The sequence below is a fragment of the Anopheles coustani genome, chromosome 3 (assembly GCF_943734705.1).
Source record: "Anopheles coustani chromosome 3, idAnoCousDA_361_x.2, whole genome shotgun sequence".
Taxonomy (NCBI): Eukaryota; Metazoa; Arthropoda; class Insecta; order Diptera; family Culicidae; genus Anopheles; species Anopheles coustani.
This window is the reverse complement of record NC_071288.1, coordinates 42,012,137-42,026,452: the sequence shown is the minus strand read 5'-3', so window position 1 is coordinate 42,026,452 and position 14,316 is coordinate 42,012,137.

Here is a 14,316-nt window from a genome sequence, read left to right as displayed (position 1 = left end):
AAGGCCATACGATCAGACAATGGTGGTGAGTACACCGGAAAGGTGCTGCAAAAGTTCTTCAAAGAGCAAGGTATTATGAGTCAACTAACAGTGCCATACTCGCCTCAGCAAAATGGCGTCGCTGAGAGGAAAAACAGATCACTTCAAGAAATGGCATTGTGTATGTTACAAGATGCACGTTTAGAAAGCAAATATTGGGGAGAAGCAGTACTTACTGCAGCATATACCCAGAATCGACTACCATCGAAAATAATCGGAATGTCACCTTTTGAAAAATGGTTCGGTAGAAAGCCATCCTACAACCATTTCAAAGTGTTTGGATGCGAAGCATGGGTTCAAATACCTAAAGAAAAGCGTGGAAAAATGGAACCCAAGGCAAAGCAACTAAGATTCGTCGGATATTCCATCCAAGAAAAGGCATACAGGCTTGTAGATACTAGCACTGACCGCATTGTGATTAGTCGTGACGTCGTATTCAACGAAGCATCGTGCGAGCAAGGTGATAGTGTTCCTGTTGATGAAATTATACTCGACGTTGATCCTGATCGATACAAACATGATGATGTCGATGAAGAAAGCAACCCGATCAACGTGCAGGAGGAGAATTTTGATACAGCGGAAGAAAACGAGCATTACTCATCGGGCTCAGAAGACCTAGACCAGCCGGTTGCCGATCCATTAACACAGCGATCGACAAGAGGTAAACCACCAGCTAAATTTACCGACTATTTTTTAGGTTTGGTAAGAACGAGTGTGGATGAGCCAGCGTCGTACAACGAAGCCATAACATCCGTGGAAAAGGACAGGTGGATGGAGGCTATCGAAGATGAGTTCCGATCCCTGGAAGCCAACAACACGTGGGAGCTAACGTATCCACCCGAGAACAGCAACATTATCGGATGTAAATGGGTTTTTTAAGAAAAAGTTGGACGCGAATGGAAATGTTGATCGATTTAAGGCAAGACTTGTAGCGCAAGGTTTCGGGCAAAGGAAAGGATTTGATTACGAAGAAGTTACTGCACCTGTAGCAAATCAGTGCACATTAAGACTCTTGTTGACAATAGCAGGACAGCAAGCGGTTTGGTTGCGTAGGCTATTGGAGGAAATGGATGTAAAACAAAGAGAAGCAACCATTATTAACGAAGATAATCGTGCGTGCATTGAATTTACTTTGTCAGGTCATGAAAAGAGAAAGTCAAAGCACATAGATATGAAATATCATTATACTAGAGATCTTTGTAACACGAAAGTTATCGAATTAAAGTATTGTGCTTCTGAAGCAATGCTAGCCGACATATTAACCAAACCACTAGGGGCACAAAAGATTAAAGAACTCTCGATAGGACTCGGTATTAGCAAGTTAGTAACGGAATGAACATTAGATTCATGAGGAGGAGTGTTGACATATGTATGTTGGCATGAATGTACTGTTCATAGAAGCGTCAAATGACAGGAGAAATGTCAAACCGCGATGGTGACAAGGATGCACCTCTATATGTATGAACTTTGACCATCTGAATAAAAGCACGGCGAACGCTCGGCTCAGTGTCAGTCGTTTGTGTATCAGCCATAAAGGATAACACGCTGGTGTATTTCGTTCAAAGTTCAACAATCACAACATGAGTTGTTTGCTTTGAAGTGTTGACCATGTTGAACGGTTGAAAAGAACAAATGCATATGATTGAAACATAAGTCGACTAACAACATTGACAAAAAGTTACAACCACTGTGTATGTATCCACTGATTTGTCCAAATAAAATCTTTTCCATGTCGGAAAGCAAAAGGCATTGGTCGCAAAAACCTTTGACCTCCAAGCATTGGAGACTTTTCATATTCATTCCGTGGCAAAGCCATGTCGCGTGAAGCCGAAAAACTGCAATGTCGAAAGCACTTATCTGCAATAAACGGTTGAATTGTGCCAGGCAATGGCGTAGTGTTGCTTGTTGCTCGAATTGCGAGCAAAACGGAGCTTTCATTCGTCCTTTGAAGCGGTCATTTGTTTGGCTCCACTCTGTTATCCTGTGCATAGGCGCAGGCATGCTACATTCATGCATTTGTTTGCACACATTTTTTTTATATTTTTCGTTTTTTGATATACGTTTCTTCCGGTTCCTTTCTTCTGTGTATCCTTTGTGTTGTTTCCTTCGTGTCGATGTGGGCTTCGTTTTGCGCAAATCGCTGGTGCACAAAATGGCCACAGACAATAGTAGAACTTCATCTTAGCATAACGCACTCGGATCTGTGCAATTTTTACTGCAGAATGTTCCTGTGATTGATTGAACTTTTCAGGAATTTTTAAAATGAATTAGAACGATATATACGAGAACAAATATATCTACGTTGACATAAGGAAAATTACAATAATTTGATTTCATTGCATGTGCATTGAATTATGTTTTACTGAGGCCTAAAATAGACGCGGCGCTTCCGACGCTTCCGTGGCCAGGTCGAGCCGTATAACCCTTATACTTAATTTATTTTAAGCGTTTTTGAGCGTTTTTGACGCGTTTTTGGTCACAGCGTCGACAGGTCTGACAGCCCTCGAAACCAACACGCATTCACATACGCAAATGCATTGAAAACGCTCTTTTACCGAAACGTGCATCTGACCGAAAGCACTACACACACGAAATTACCGAGAATAATCACTTTCAAATTCATCTTTAACATTAATTGTTGTTGACAACATTAATGTTGAACACTTTAGGAAAATATTTTGTTTTCCAACTCGTTTCCGCCATTCACTAGTACGGACTTCCGAATTTCATTTCCCGCACAGCTTCCAAAGAAGTTGCCCTGCATTCCGTAAATAGTACGCTGGAAGAACTTAATTATGAACAGCGCGAGCATTTTCAGTCATGAGCAACTTCGTGGGTGTAACGTTCGGAAGTAATAGCACCACGAATAATCCCAATTGCATTTCCAGTTCATGCTATCCGGTTCCTTCTTTTAACCAGTCAGTCAGTGACGGAAAGTAGTAGTATCTATTAAACGGCATTGCTGTGGTGAATACTATGAAGCTGTTTCGCATCGGAATTCCACTTCTAAGTGAAATTCTTTGTTGGTTGGATTTCCTCCATCTTTCGAGGAGGTGAAATATGGAACGCCCGTTCAGCAACTTTCGTTCAGCAACAAACGGAATTGGAATATTCATACTGCTATTCGGCCTTATATGGGGGTGCCCATGGCGCAGCGGTAGCGCGAGGAAACACCACACCACAGGTGTGGGATCGAATCTCGAGTCTGGCACCCTCCGGTATTACGAACTTCTGACCACCGATCTATAATATACCGTCTTTTGGTCACACAAACTCTCTTCGGAGAGAGGCCTAGTCCCACTAGGGGATGTCGTGCCACAAAAAAGAAAAAAAATCGGCCTTATATGACGTGTCGCACGGTAAAAGTAACCCTTTTTGACAGGAGCCGAGTAACACCATCTGGCCGGAAGCAGACGTTTGATAGAAAACCCGTCAAGCAAAGAGACATGCCGGTCGTGCATAGCTGAAACAAATGTTACTTGGTTTGGTGAATCTCATTTGGGACTAGAATTATTCGCCAAAGAAGTAAAATTCCTATCACACGACACCAATATTATTATTATCCTTATACTTAATTTATCTTATGCGTAACTTAGCGTTTTTTACGTTTGACGCTCTTTTTCGACCATGCGTTTTTCGACCGTCGCGCTCGGAACAGCTAAAACCAATCATGCAATGGAAACACTCTTTCTCTGCATCGTTTGCAGCAAAACAACAAGAACAAAATTACTGCAACATAATAAAAACCTCTGTGCCTTGAATGATAACTTTTTCATCTTCACTTAAGCACAAATTTTTAATGTATTTTAAGGAAAAAATTTTTGTAAACAAAACCTCCACACGCACGAATGCACAACTTGGAACTGCATTGACAGCTTGCTTTGATTTCATTTGTAAAGGTAGGTTAATGTAGGCCAGTTTCATGCAAATGTTTTTTTTAAGGCCTGACTGACAAGGCCAAGGTATGTACATCGTTGCAAGGCAACCTAATTTTTAATTCAACATGTTTTGTTATCAAAAAAGATAATGAATGCTTTTATTGCACCTTTAGTGTTGAAAAAAACTGGTTGCTCTATTTTTGCTCATTGATCATATGGTGATCCTTTTATCATCGAAAAATAATAGATCCGTCAGCTGTTTCAACCTTGGTTATTTGATAATGCCCTAAGGTATATATAGTGTTTCATGGTAACTTTATTATAAAATCAATCAAATCAACTTTATTCTAAAAATGTCAGGATTTTTAGTGTTGCAAACTATAAATTGTAGAAGCATGGTTTTCATATTATAATTTGACGAACGTGCAATTATGACCCTACGAAACAAAGGAGGTGAATACGTTGTTAGTATAGTTTGTCCAGAATGTTGTTCGTTTGGTAATGTGTTAAAAACACGCGCAAAAAAATGATTACCGATAGTTTCCATGCCTTTTGATTAAAAGAAGGCCGTCAATTCTATGCTATGGTCTGCCATATGCTATAACATGTATTTTGAATTGCAAAAAATAATGAAAAGACTGCAGCTGCAGTTTGGGTTTTTATATTGATAACTACCCAAAAAAATTTATGCATGTGCGAATAAAGAAGCTAATTTAAGAAACTATTGAATAAAATATTTTTAAACGCCAAGAATTAGTTTCACTTTTGAATAAGAAAAAGCATCATAGCAAGAAGAGTTGTGTGCGATGTAATCAAATAAAATTTATGAAACTTCTACTAACGAAGCTTTTTAACATTTACAAACATTTTCCAAGTCTCTACTTCAACCAGATTTCCCATGCTTGACCAGCTATCCACCTTACCTTTAACACCTACATGATCCAAAAAGGATCTTAACGGTTACACAGTCCATTACATGCTATACATATTTTAATGGTATCAGTAGGCAATCATGGCAAGGGATTATCTGTAACGTTGCTTTCGATTTTAAGGCAAACCTCCCGTTCTACCAAATTCTACTAAAAGGAACAACTGAAACTGCACACACCGTGAAGAAACATTGTTTTTGAGATCAAGCAGTGCCAATTTGTTTTATGAAACTATTTCTATTGGTTTCATATTAGTTGGCTTGTACACTTGTAACAAAAGTGCTTAAAGTGATAAAGTAGTGCAACTTCAATGTGAATTCCAAACAATGTAAACATGAAAATAAACCAAACATTTATCACCATTGAATGTGCGTCACAGCCGGGGCCGAATGCGTGGTTAATTCTTTGTGCACTTTACACGACCTTACAGTTAATTTAGTGGCACATAATGACCATAAATTACCAGGAACGTTTTCTATTGTGCCACGCTAACACAAGTTGGCGCAATGATCAAATCACAGGTGCAATTTTGGTACCCTGTGACGTTAAGCGCGTCTCCCGGAGCTGGTCAAAGCTCGTAGGGCAGCGGTTGAACCCGGGGCAGTTTATGTCTGCCGGTGACACCACGGGGTATCATCACGCTGCGGCTAGTTTGCGCAAAACCCAACCCCGTACCATACTCATGCTAATGTGTCCTGTGATAGTTACGCCGGACGTTTGTTTGTCAATTTATCAATTATGCCAAAGATAAACAACAACCAGCGCTCAAACAAAGCCCCAATACCAGCGAATACCCAGCAAAACGGTGGACATTTTGTTCAGTGTCTAGATGCAGTATGCGTGTGTCCCTAGCGAGAACTTTTCATACAACGTGGGCGTATGGATTGCGCGCGGTGGAGATGCACACGTGCATCATTTTTGAATGCATAATTTAATGAGGCTTCTGTTGCGAGTTCACCCATAAAAAAAAATATGTCATCTATAGCCGGTTCCGGGTGGATCAAGATAGGGAAACCATTTTGTGGAATGCTTTTTGCAATCCTCGTTTTAATTATCGTTTTCCCATGGGATGACAGTTTCTAACCGTGGCACAAAAGGAAGGGGGGAAACATCCAACAACTCCCATATCTGGCCAAACGGTACTCTAATTGATGAATTGAAAGCAAACATGGGACAGTGAATTTGTTTACCAGTTGGTTCTAATGTTGCTCGAAAAATTGATGCATTTCAAATAGTGCTGGAACAAAGCAAGCCAGTTTTGCAGTTACGTAGGAAATACGTTGCGGCTATTCACCGGTGGGATGTTCACAGTTTATTTTTCGTAGCAAAGCCATCAAATTGTTGTTTTTCAATGAATAATGGTTTCACGGTTTTTACTGACAGTGACTCTTTTTTACTACGTTAAAGTTGAGCTTCCGGTGAGAACTTTTTTAATGACCAGATCTTAATTCACTTTACCCAATCATCAGCAATTAACGTAATTTCATGGTTTGCTTATCGACGTCCGTGATCGTCATCCTCGATTGTTAGGGAACAATCGAAGGCTGTTTTACGACAACGTGATTGTGTTCTCTCTTTTCGATGTGTTTGAGTTGTCCATGAAGATGGCGTGGTACATTTTGTGGTCAGGTCGATCTGGCCCTGGGGAAGAAAAGGCCCGAACGGACCAACGGGACCATGAAAAGGGAAAGTTTCGGTTCAACAACCAGTCGCATGAATAAAGTTCGGCGGTGCTGTGGCATTAAACAACCTCAATCTTTTTGCCCGAGGTTGTTTAGAATTACCCGGCCAACCCCTTTAGAAATGTTCTTCGTTTTTTGTTTCACTTACATTTTCTAATCCAGTGCACTTTCGAAGGAATCCGATTTGTAGCATTTGTTGGCTTAAAAGTTTTGACGAGGTGGAAAAAATATGCAAACATGCTAGACGTGTAGCATAAATAAAACCCCAAGACGTGGGTTCGTTGTTTCTTGAGGTGACGCCTTTTCTCTGCCTTTTCTCCAAACCCCACGCTTCAAGCTACTTTGTAACATTATCGCAGCCATTTGTTTGCAAACCGGTAGCCCCCGTTGCATGAGTGGTGGTGATGGTTGCCTTTGAACTTTGAACATTTCTTTTCTTTTTTACAAAATTCACGTTTTTTTCTATTTCCAGAAGCGCTACGATCGAAAATTCATATTTCATGGACTTTCCACGTATTGTGTCGGTTCTTTTTCGGCTGTAGCGCACATAAAAAAGATTAACATGAACCAATATTTATAGCCAATCATTTTTCCCCTTTTTCCCTGCCAGTGTGGAAAGCGAACACTCACGCACATCGAACAGAGAAACCAACGATTTGGGGTGGGCAGTAGACCCCCCGGACAACATCCGGGGTTTGGTCGTGGGCGAGATCGTTTCGTTTTTACTCGCGCGAATTACCATCATTACCGGAGAACACAGATGAATTGAGAATTTTGTGGGTAAATTATGACAATTTTTTGCGCAACAGACGTTCCGGGCGTTTTTTTATCGCCGTCGATACTGCTAAGATGGGGCGTTTTAAATTAAAACGGTCGTATTGTTTTGCAAGGGTTGATCAATGCAGTGATCTTATCCTTTTAAGGCTCGGCTGAGGCTGAATTGAATTACCATAGATGAAAAAATAACAAAAGAATCTTAATTATATGATAAAGAGCAAACTTTGTGGGCAAACTGCGAAAGCGTTGGTGGTATTTTTTTCGATTTTCGTTTTAAGTCTCAAACCATTTTCAGCCTTCTTCGGCTGACAAAAAACGCCGTGTTAAGTTAAGGATAGCTTGGAACTCATTTCCTTAATCCACACGCAGTGTCAATAAAACGCTTGAACAGCTTCAAAAAATCGATTCAAAAGCTAACGATTTAGATTCGGAACTATCCGTCATAATGTAACCGAACTGGCAACGAAATCCCACGCTGGGAACTGTGAGAATAGGTGGAAAAAAGACTACAAGCGAGCCTAAAATGTTTATGAAGCATGTGTAAAGAGCTTAGCTGCTGTTGACAAATCGAGAACGGACCCAGGCAGGGCTGATAATCCTGATACGATCAGTCTCCAGGTAGCATAACTATAGACGGCCTCGAAGGCACTTGTGGTGAAGAAAAAACACCGTGAGGAGGTATTAACATGCTGCCAGAACCGGTGGAAGGGGAAATGGATCTAACTGGCCCGGTAATCGGTCATGTTCGGCCGATGTTTTTTGCCCGGGAAAATCGGATTTCCGAAGGGCTATCCAGTACATGATGGTGAAGTGTGAGATTCCTGGCAGGGCTTGTTGATACTCGTCAGTCGCAAATGTCTTGAAAGTGTATAATGGACGAAGAATTTTATTCCCCCTTGCCTACTCTCGCCTCAGTGTATGGGAGGTAGTTAAAAAAAGTTTTATGTTTCGTAAGGTACCATTACTCCCGGAGAAGCGGTTCTTACTTTCGCCGCAATAAAGCGGCAGTCTTTTCTGCTCGAGCGGCATTCATCCGATCACCCGATGATCCTGAAATTAAAAACCATAAAATGTCATCATACTTCCAAGGTTCGGAAGAAAACTTTCACAGTCAAAAGCAGCCCGTTACAACGATTTCATCTCTTCTCGTTATCGGGGATGCAGTGCTTCATACTGACCATACTTGTGACCTACGTGGTCCGGAGATTTTGAGAAGTGAAAATACTCAACATTTCCGGGTCAACGAGAGGCTCTGAGCCTTCATTCCAGGCCCAATTTGAACTGTTTCCCTGTCAAAGAAGGAGTTCACTGCCAGCATAGAGCCACTTTAATTCGCACCAACTTTTACTGTTAGCAGCAATGATTGTTCAATTAGGTTTCCGATTTTCCCACGCTTGCTACACTGAGACGCCCGAAAACCCGAAGGCGGTAGAAACTTTTAAATGAAAACTCGTTCAATAGATAAACTTTGGAGCGGGTGGCCATTTTCTTAAGAAGATCCTGCCAAGTTGCCAGCGATTCCGTAGCATTCCTTCTTCAGTTGAGGAATGTTTTGAAGGAATTAAGAAAATCATCAAACCGGGTCTATTATTTTCCATCAGTACAGCCAGCACGCGGCGACTTCCAGGGAAACTGCTTCAGAACGGTTCGGTGGAAAGTTTTGAAGACCTCGCAATCAAAAGCGTGTTAGTTCGGAAAATATCCTTCTCGGAAGACATTCAGCGTCTGCCCGGCTATGATTGCTCAAACTCGTGAACGAAAGTGGGGAAGGTTCTTCCAGTGGACGCATCTGGCACATTATCGATTGGCTCGGAAGCTCCGCGGAGGCGGCACGTAAAATGCGATCGATAATCGTACACGAGGTGAATGGCATCTATGGTATTTCTTGCGTCTTTGGCACGTGAGGTAAACCGATAGGTTGTTTATTGAATTTGTGTGATACATTTTCATCCTTTTCGTTTCATTATTTCGATGAAAAATGCATCGATCGTCTGTAAGGTGTGCGTTTATACGAGCGAGCTGGTTTTTCACTTATTTTTTTGAAGATATTAACAATTTTGCGTTCTCTAAGATATGAAAACCTCGAGGAGCAAATTATTATAACAAAAATTGAACCATTTCTCTTATTTTCGTGCATCCTTCAACTCATGTAAGAGGCAAACAATTTATATAGCAAAAAAAAAACTAATGCAACTCCTTGTGAAGAAGGGACACAAAACCAACGACTTCGGCAAAAACAAACGAACAAAACCACTCAGGAAGAGGTGAATAACGTAAGTCATTTGTGCATTGTGGAAATAATAATAACTAGCAGTTTTGCGTTGGCCTGGATGACTTTGTTTTTCTCTCCATTAGACTCCGTTGCTTAAGGCAACAATAACACCACAAGAAAACCGAAATGTAGCAACTAACCAGCATTTTTTTTTAATATAGGGTTCAGTTTTATTCCGTTTCTTTTGTCTTCTCCTATCCTAGTATCACAGCCAGCAATTGTACTAGCCTTTTAGAATGACAGTTCACGAGCAATGTGCCGAATTTGCACAGTTTTTGCAATCGCTACTGATACACTTTGGTGTTGTTGTTCTTTTGGTGTCTCAGATCCGGGAAGAACCGACACCATTCAGCACGTTTCAGATGGGCGGAATTTTCCGAAGCAAACCGTATTGATGAATGTAGAAACAAGCACCGAACATCTTGCTGAAGATTCTACACGCTTCCAACACGGTGTGGATCACTGAAGCAGAAGAGAACGCAAACTGCAAAACCCAAACAACCGAAACAAGCACCAGGCAACGAAGCTTTGAAACAATCCGTCTGCATCGTAAGCCAAGCCTCTCGAATCTCGAAAGTGTTCTCGAATGCACATGCCACTGCAGCAGTGGTTTCAGATGGGCTCTGGTATAGTTTCTCAGATGACATTTGCTTATACATTAGGTTGATCTACCTGTTTCCAGCTTCTCTTTTGTTTTTGTTTAGGTTTTCCAGATGCCAGTGAAGAAATCTGTCGTTTTACTTGTGGCAGTTTGTCTAGTAGCTATCGGCAGGAGGTATGTTTCGAAATACTTTCATTGTTTGACGAGTCGATAGGAGAGCCTTCCTCTTGATCGCAGGGTATCAATGGAGCAATGTTGCAGATGCAAGAGAATTAGTTTTGCTATACTTCACACCAAATTCGGAACATTCCAATTACTCGGTTTCGGTTTATTAGATTTCGATGGTTTTATTAGGATTTCAAATATTTTTTGAATTTGAATTGGTTGGAAGTAATAATTTTTCTGGTGCATTTGTGTGTGTATTTGCTTGTAAAATTATTAAAAATGCCGTACTAGTATTCTATAGAAATATGCCTATTTTATTTATATTAGTTTAAATAGCAAATTTTGGTAAAAAAGAATCAAGAACAAGAAAATACAGCCACAATGCTTTGCTCTGCATGAAACCGTTCGGAAACTCGTTAAATATGGCCACCAACTGAGAACTGGCACCGCTATCATCGGTGCCATTGTGAAAGAGCAAAATTAATCGAGTGTAAAATTGCTCAAGACAAAGCCCCCGTGGCAGCAGTTCTTTAATTAAACCGTCTCCAAGCAACCGCTCCGGAGCTTCGGAGAATATTCCAAAACAAAGCGCGAGCAAACCTCCGTCGGAATGCTATCAATGGCAAAACAATTTGTGTGCGATGTTAATTAAATTAGTACCATTGAAAATTCCCTCTGTTTCGGCAATGCGAATAACGCTGCAAAGCTGAATTTCAATCATAGAGTTGTTCACTCGGAAAACTCGGCATGCCTGCCTGTTCAAATTTTGCTGGAGCAAACGAACATAAAGCTGCAGAAAGATAAATGTATTAGAGACGACGGCTTCAGTTGGATCGAAAGTGATATTTTTTAACAATTCAAAACTTGAATTAATTTTTAAAAATTGTGCATTTTGATTGTACTTTATCAGGCTATATTTGAATGCTCGGGTATAATAGTGGTTGATTACAACAACGGTTGATAAATCAGTCATTCTGAAGAAGGATAGCAACATTAATTAGACATTGATTGAGAAAATCCACAATTCATCGTGTGGAATAGCAGTTAATTACTTAAATTTCATTTTGGTAAGGGTTTCAAACATTCTACCATTTTTAAATACTTTTCTTACGTTTCTGACAGCTGCGTTCCGCAGCGTATTAATCATGTTAAAAATGATTAACCACCAACATTGAACCCCACAACCGTATACTTTGCCCAATATGATGTTTTCGCTAGTCAAGTGTTTGCGATGCGCATTCTGACAAAGTAAATTGATGACGCCACATGCTCCAACTTGAATCGAATCGCTAGATTTCGAATTGCTGATTAAATGTGGTTTGCCATGTGGTTTGGTGCGCATCTGTTTCTTGGGAAACTGTTGCGAAAAATGTAGCGGCTTCTTAGGCCATCAATTAGATGATCGTGTAATGGGGGAAACCGAATTATTTGCCAATCGGAATCCGGAATCATTTGCCAACAAACTTTGCTCGTGCTTCAATCTAGTATCAACGGTATTATTTCTGTTTTCGATTGTAATTTCAGAACCTGTATTTAATCATAAAGAGTGAGGACACTATTCCTGACGCGATTTTCGTATTAAACTATTATTTTTTCATGTTATCAGTCACTCTGCTTCAATTCGATTTAAATATAATTACAAAAATCTACCACGCTGCAGATAAGAAGCAAAGAAACGTGGTTTGGGTGTTACGGTTTTAATGGTTTAATAAGTCTAAGATCTAAGTCTAAGGTATTTCTAATTCCAACATTCCCAACTCACGCCTTAAGTTGAACATAATTCGATTAGCCGACTACGAGAAACTGAAGTAATTTGAACGTCGAAATTAACATCACCGCTGTATTGGTATTGGAACAAGATGATGTAATTTGTTTGTAATTTTAACCATTCTTAAACCCTTGTTTTCACAACAACTTCAAGTATTTCGCAATAATCATTGAGTTGTCAGTCATCCGAAAATGAAATTTTGAACTCGCTTTATGCAGCTTTTTCTCGTAGATTTTTAAGTAAAGTCTATGTAGTACAAAATCACACACATACACACGCTTCTGTGAATATAATAGTCATTCAATTTACAACTTTATGAGCATGTATCACATGAACTACCAACTATTTCTTGAACGCACGTGTTTTCTAACAAGTCGATTCAATAGGATAAAACATCGGGCGTCTCCATTACATTTTTTACTCGTATTATGAAGTACTGGGCGCCTCCATTTCTGCATTGCTGCTCCAGAGTTTTATCCTGCTTTCCAACATTTTCTCTCCTGCCCTACTGACGGTTGTTCCTTTTCAATGAACTTCGCGAGCATTAAACCCATCCACTGTTTATGTTTATGATTCCCAACGTGCCTTCAGTACCATTGGTGATCTGCTCGAGCACAAAATGCGACCACAAAAGCATTTCTGCATTTCGTTGGCCATCATTGATAGGCTTTCCTTTCTCAGATTCTGCATTGGAAGTACTTTGCACATAATTGTACAGCCCTGGTGACAAGCGATTTAATGAAATGAATGAAAAAAATAACAACACTGCTCATTCAAAGAGTACTTATAATGTTTTATTTGTTGAACAAATTACAAACAAATGGATAAAATAGATAAAAACATTCTTATAATGATTATAAGAATGGAGAAATTATTATTTATGTTTATGTTTGTAACTACGGGTGGATATGTGAATCCAAGAAAGGTTGTCTAACTATTCAGAAATGTTCATAGTAATAAAAGTAAAAATAACATTGAGCTCAACGGCGACCGACCACTCAACCGTGCTGAGCATCGCAAACGCGATGACATGAAATAGCTCGGAAAGTTAATCTCTTCTTAGTTAAGTGTTTATATCTAGCCGCATGTGCCCATTCCAGGCTACCACCAACGTACTTCTTCAGACCCTTTCCATGGAGTTGAACGCGCATTATCAAACACAGAAAGCAAAGCCGAGCTGTATGATATTTTTCGGAGTGAACTGAGCCGCATGTTGCAATAATTGCGGTTTCCATACATATATCGTTCACCGATTTTCAGCCTTCTCGCGGTCGTTGGATTCCGTGTTGAGTGGTGTTGTGAAATGTTTATCCCGCCGGAAACCGAGAAAGAAGTGGCTCCAAGCCGTTTTCATGTCACACGCGTTATTGTAAAAAAAAGTTCATCACTTCGAGAACAAGTTAATCGTGAATAATGGTCTTCAGCTAAGTAGATGTTATCCGTTTTCATACGCTCAAGTGATTCCAAATGATGATTGATGCTGCCCTTGGCACGTTTATTTCCATAACGTTCTACCCACTCAGCGCAATCACTCCGTTCAAATCTACAGAGAAGTACACCTTTCGCTCAATCCTCGTGACGCATTAAAGTAGGATTCCTTTCACCTGGAGAACAAAAGAAACACTTGAAAAATAATGTAAAAGCCATAAATGACAGTTAATTGGGCAAAGTTCTTAGATACCGTTGATTCAGTGGAGTGTTACCACTGACGCACATAAGTCGATTCTATGCTGACGTAGATAGTCAACATTGCATCTATTTTGTTTGATTTTGTTCACGCAACGGGGCAATATGAGATGTTTGACTAATATAAATCGTGAGTAATGCAACGTGAAGTCCATAACATTTTATCTCAATGCTGCTTCCTACAACAAACTTTTCATGGAAAACTAAATAACAATGCAGAAGTAATATTGATGAATCTGGGAATAAAACTTATCAAGTATTGATTTATTTTTTATTTTTAAAATTATTGTGTATATTGCTTAAATATTCATTAACCTATGAGGCATGCAATCTATAGTAAAACAATTACATGACTTGAAATGATGTAGACAGTTTTTTACACACACATGACTTCGGATAACCACTCTTAAGCCCACTCATGAGAAGATTTAGCTCAGAAAATATAATCAAAAAATTGTTCAGGAAAACCACCCACTGACAAACATACACACTCAAACACCCTCTCAACCATCCTCTTGT